This window comes from Pecten maximus, chromosome 7 (assembly GCF_902652985.1).
Source record: "Pecten maximus chromosome 7, xPecMax1.1, whole genome shotgun sequence".
Classification (NCBI taxonomy): Eukaryota; Metazoa; Mollusca; class Bivalvia; order Pectinida; family Pectinidae; genus Pecten; species Pecten maximus.
In genome coordinates this window covers 36,418,469-36,424,468 of record NC_047021.1, presented here as the reverse complement: position 1 = coordinate 36,424,468, position 6,000 = coordinate 36,418,469, and the positions used below count along the sequence as shown (strand labels likewise).

Genomic DNA, 6,000 nt, shown 5'->3' with positions numbered 1-6,000 from the left:
TGAGGAGACGTGACGAGCACGACGCGTGCATGCCGCTTCTGTGAAAACCTGTAGCTAAACGATCGAGTGAGTAACACTTATATATCTTTGACTTTAATAGAATGGTTACGGCATCATAACGAAAGTAGAAACCTGTTGGTGTGCTGTAGGCCTAAAATGACACTACACGTGTTTAGGCCTAGTTAAGCTTAGATGTAGTCTAGCCCGAGGACAGACGATGTTTATTTCGTATTCATATAAACACACGGGTATCCGACGATGGTATAGGCCTATAGGGTATCCAGTTGACCCTTGACTTTTAGAAACAGAAGTCAAATCACCATTTCTGAGAAATCTGAAGGGTCAAAACTTATATCAAATAGACAAGTCCCTTCAAACCCAAGAGTCGGATATCAATTTGGGGAGTCAAAAACATACTCTCAAGGGTCGACTGGATGCCCAGATTATATACACCTTGCATTATATTGTCATATGATAATTAAGATTCTACGAAAAGGAAACGAACAGGTCACAGGGGTTCGATTTCAGTAATTTGAGCGATGTATGACATCACACATAAAAACCTATCGATACTCCATAGGCCTACTAGGTGGACCAACCTAACGCAAAGTAATTAGTTGCAGCGACATGAAAGCTGAAAAAATAGGAAGGCTAACATTAGGCTGAAAAAATAGGAAGGCTAAAAAGGCTGAAAAATTAGAAAGGCTAACATAAGGCTGAACAATTAGGTACAGGTCAAATAAGGCAGAGTATTAAGGTAGCTTATCTAGGCTGAGGAACCGCGTAGGCCAACATAAGGCTGAGTGATTATTTAGGCCAACATAAGGCTGAGTAATGCAGTAGACCAACATAAAGCTGAGTAATGCAGTAGACCAACATAAAGCTGAGTAATGCAGTAGGCCAACATAAGGCTGAGTAATGCAGTAGGCCAACATAAGGCTGAGTAATGCAGTAGGCCAACATAAGGCTGAGTAATGCAGTAGGCCAACATAAGGCTGAGTAATGCAGTAGGTCAACATTATAAGACTTGATAATGGAGTAGGTCAACATAAGGCTGAGTAATTAGACCAACATAAGACTAAGTAATTAGGTAGGTCAACATAAGACTAAGTAATTAGGTAGGCTAACAAAAGGCTGAGTAATTAGGTAGGCCAACATAAGGCTGAGTAATTAGGTAGGTCAACATCAGGCTGAGTAATTAGGTAGGCCAACATAAGGCTGAGTAATTAGGTAGGCCAACATAAGGCTGAGTAATTAGGTAAGCTAACAAAAGGCTGAGTAATTAGGTAGGTCAACATAAGGCTGAGTAATTAGGTAGGCCAACATAAGGCTGAGTAATTAGGTAAGCTAACAAAAGGCTGAGTAATTAGGTAGGCCAACAAAAGGCTGAGTAATTAGGTAGGCCAACATAAGGCTGAGTAATTAGGTAGGTCAACATCAGGCTGAGTAATTAGGTAAGCTAACAAAAGGCTGAGTAATTAGGTAGGCCAACATAAGGCTGAGTAATTAGGTAGGTCAACATAAGGCTGAGTAATTAGGTAGGTCAACATAAGGCTGAGTAATTAGGTAGGCCAACATAAGGCTGAGTAATTAGGTAGGTCAACATAAGGCTGAGTAATTAGGTAGGCCAACATAAGGCTGAGTAATTAGGTAGGTCAACATAAGGCTGAGTAATTAGGTAGGTCAACATAAGGCTGAGTAATTAGGTAAGCTAACAAAAGGCTGAGTAGTTAGGTAGGCCAACATAAGGCTGAGTAATTAGGTAAGCTAACATAAGGCTGAGTAATTAGGTAGGTCAACATAAGGCTGAGTAATTAGGTAAGCTAACAAAAGGCTGAGTAATTAGGTAGGTCAACATAAGGCTGAGTAATTAGGTAAGCCAACATAAGGCTGAGTAATTAGGTAGGTCAACATAAGGCTGAGTAATTAGGTTGGCCAACATAAGGCTGAGTAATTAGGTAGGTCAACATAAGGCTGAGTAATTGGGTAGGTCAACATAAGGCTGAGTAATTGGGTAGGTCAACATAAGGCTGAGTAATTAGGTAAGCTAACAAAAGGCTGAGTAATTAGGTAGGTCAACATAAGGCTGAGTAATTAGGTAGGTCAACATAAGGCTGAGTAATTAGGTAGGCTAACATAAGGCTGAGTAATTAGGTAGGTCAACATAAGGCTGAGTAATTAGGTAGGTCAACATAAGGCTGAGTAATTAGGTAGGTCAACATAAGGCTGAGTAATTAGGTAGGTCAACATAAGGCTGAGTAATTAGGTAGACCAACATAAGGCTGAGTAATTAGGTAGGCCAACATAAGGCTGAGTAATTAGGTAGGCCAACATAAGGCGCAGTAACTAGGTAAGTCCACATAAGGCTGAGTAATTAAGGTAGCTTATCTAGGCTGAAGAACCGGGTAGGCCAACATAAGGCTGAGTAATTAGGTAGGCCAACATAAGGCTGAGTGATTATTTAGGCCAACATAAGGCTGAGTAATGCAGTAAGCCAACATAAGGCTGAGTAATGCAGTAAGCCAACATAAGGCTGAGTAATGCAGTAAGCCAACATAAGGCTGAGTAATGCAGTAAGCCAACATAAGGCTAAGTAATGCAGCAGGCCAACATAAGGCTGAGTAATTAAGTAGGTCAAAGAAGGCAGAGTATTAAGGTAGCTTATCTAGGCTGAGGAACCGGGTCCAACATAAGGCTGAGTGATTATTTAGGCCAACATAAGGCTGAGTAATGCAGTAGGCCAACATAAGGCTGAGTAATGCAGTAGGCCAACATAATGCTGAGTAATGCAGTAGGCCAACATTATAAGACTTGATAATGGAGTAGGTCAACATAAGACTCAGTAATTTGATTTAATTAGGCAGTTACTGTTACCCTTTTGAAGATAACAGTTGTCAATTTCTCGATCTTATTGTCTAAGAAAATATTATTGAAAGATTCAGCTAAATACCTTTAATCAACCCTTTTATCAAGTTGTGGACCGGAGTCCAGAACTCAATGTCAGCCAAGCCTTAAGTACTGTACTCAAGATACTTATGCTATAATGCAATACATGTAGTTGTAATAATTATGATAGCATTTTTAGCTCACCTGGTCCGAAGGACCAAGGTGAGCTTATGCCATACCGTGGCGTCCGTCGTCCGTCCGTCCGTCGTCCGTCGTCCGTCCGTCCGTCAACAATTGACTTCTTCTTCATAACCACTGATGAGATTTTGACCAAATTTGGTCAGAAGCATCCCTATGGGTAGGGGACTCAAAATTGTACAAATGATGGGGCTGACCCCCCAGGGGCCTGAGGGGCGGGGCCAAAAGGGGTCAATTTGGCTATATTGATATAAACGACTTCTTCTCTGAAACCGAGCAAAGGATATTGCTCCTATTTGTCTGGAAGTATCACTATGGGGTGGGGATTCAAAATTGTACAAATGGTGGTGCTGACCCCCAGGGGCCTGAGGGGCGGGGCCAAAAGGGGTCAATTTGGCTATATTGATATAAACGACTTCTTCTCTGGAACCGAGCAATGGATATCACTCATATTTGCCTGGTAGCATCACTTTGGGGTGGGAATTCAAAATTGTACAAATGATGGGACTGACCCCCAAGGGGCCTGAGGCGTGGGGCCAAAATGGGTCAATATAGCTATATTGATGATACCGACTTCTTCTCTGAAACCGAGCAATGGATATCGCTCATATTTGCCTGGTAGCATAACTTTGGGGTGGGGATTCAAAATTGTACAAATGATGGGGCTGACCCCCAGGGGCCGGAAGGGCGGGGCCAAATGTGGTCATTTGGGCTATATTGATATAAACAACTTCTTCTCTGAAATCGAACAAACGATATTGCTCCTATTTGTCTGGAAGTATCACTATGGGGTGGGGATTCAAAATTGTACAAATGGTGGTGCTGACCCCCAGGGGCCTGAGGGGCGGGGCCAAAAGGGGTCAATTTGGCTATATTGATATAAACGACTTCTTCTCTGAAACCGAGCAAAGGATATTACTCCTATTTGTCTGGAAGCATCACTATGGGGTGGGGATTCAAAATTGTACAAATGGTGGTGCTGTCCCCCTAGGGGCCTGAGGGGCGAGGCAAAAATGGGTCAATATAGCTATATTGATATTAACGACTTCTTCTCTGGAACCGAGCAATGGATATCACTCATATTTGCCTGGTAGCATCACTTTGGGGTGGGGATTCAAAATTGTACAAATGATGGGACTGACCCCCAAGGGGCCTGAGAGGCGGGGCCAAAATGGGTCAATATAGCTATATTGATGATACCGACTTCTTCTCTGAAACCGAGCAATGGATATCGCTCATATTTGCCTGGTAGCATAACTTTGGGGTGGGGATTCAAAATTGTACAAATGATGGGGCTGACCCCAAGGGGCCGGAAGGGCGGGGCCAAATGTGGTCATTTGGGCTATATTGATATAAACAACTTCTTCTCTGAAACCGAACAAACGATATTGCTCATATTTGCCTGGTAGCAACACTATGGGGTGGGGATTCAAAATTGTACAAATGGTGTGGCTGACCCCCGGGGGGCCTGAGGGGCGGGGCCAAGAGGGGTCAATTCGGCTAAATTTATATAAACAACTTCTTCTCTGAAACTAAGCAATGGATATCACTCATATTTGCCTGGTAGCAACCCCTTAGAGTAGGGATTCAAAATTGTACAAATGACAGGACTGACCCCCAAGGGGCCTGAGGGGCGGCGTCAAAAGGGGTCAATTTGGCTGCATTGATATAAACGACTTCTTCTCTGAAACCGAGCAAAGGATATTGCTCCTATTTGCCTGGAAGCAATCACTATGGGGTGGGGATTCAAAATTGTACAGATGGTGGTGCTGACCCCCTAGGGGCCTGAGAGGCGGGGCAAAAATGGGTCAATATAGCTATATTGATATTAACGACTTCTTCTCTGAAACTAAGCAATGGATATCACTCATATTTGCCTGGTAGCAACCCCCTAGGGTAGGGATTCAAAATTGTACAAATGACAGGGCTGACCCCAGGGAACCTAAGAGGTGGGGCCAAAAGGGGTTATTTTGGCAAAATTGATATAAACAACTTTTTCTCTGAAAATAAGCAATGGATATCTTTAATATGTGACTGGTAGCATTCACTTTGGTTAAGGATTCAAAATTGTACAAATGATGGGGCCGACCCCCTGGAGGCTGAGGGGCTGGGCCAAAAGGGGTCAATTTGGCTAAATTGATATGAACAACTTCTCTGAAACAGCTCATATTTGACTATTAGCATTCTATTGGGGTAGGGATTCAAAATTGTATAAAGGAAGGAGCTGACTCCCAGGGGGCAGAGGGCAGGGTCAAAAGGGGCCAATTGGTCTAAACAAGATCTTTTCTGAAATTAAGCAATGGATATCACTCACATTTGTGTGTTAGCATCCCTATGGGGTCGCGCCAAAAGTCAATTTCATTTCATGGATTAATGTACCTTTTGGCATTTTTAGGTCACCTGAGACAAAGTCTCAAGTGATCTATTCTAATCCCCTTTTGTCCGTCGTCGTGCGTCGTCCGTCGTGCGTCGTCCGTCGTCCGTCGTGCGTCCGTAAACAATTTACATTTTCGACTTCTTCTCTAAAACCCCTAAACCAAATTCCATGAAATTTGGCAGGAAGCTTCTATGGCTAAAGGTCAACCAAAATTGTAAATTATATGGTCCCCACCCCCCAGGGGCCTGAGGGGTGGGGCTAAAAAGGGTCAAATTGACTTAAACTTCAAAAATCTTCTTCTCTACTCTCAGATATGGTGGAATCAAACACTCTTCGTAGATGGAAGGGTCTTAAGGTGCTTTACCAAAATTGTAAATTTCATGACCCTGGGGTCTCACATTTGCCCCTGGGGAGGGGGTAAACTTTACAATAGTTTATATAGGGAAATAATATTTTTGACTTTTATTTGTTTTATTTCTATTGGAATTCATTCTATTTGGTAAACATTGTCAGCATGAGATGACAGTTTGATGGCATGC

The 6,000-nt window shown here is 42.8% G+C and overlaps 1 protein-coding gene across 1 annotated transcript in view; it reads left to right on the top strand.

The window, feature by feature from the left end:
- Positions 1 to 6,000, top strand: part of LOC117330726 (E3 ubiquitin-protein ligase TRIM32-like) — a 28,591-nt gene continuing 22,591 nt past the window's right edge. The window contains exon 1 of the mRNA XM_033889177.1: positions 1 to 66. The gene's annotated coding sequence lies outside the window, so the exon portion shown is untranslated. The remainder of the gene's footprint in view (positions 67 to 6,000) is intronic.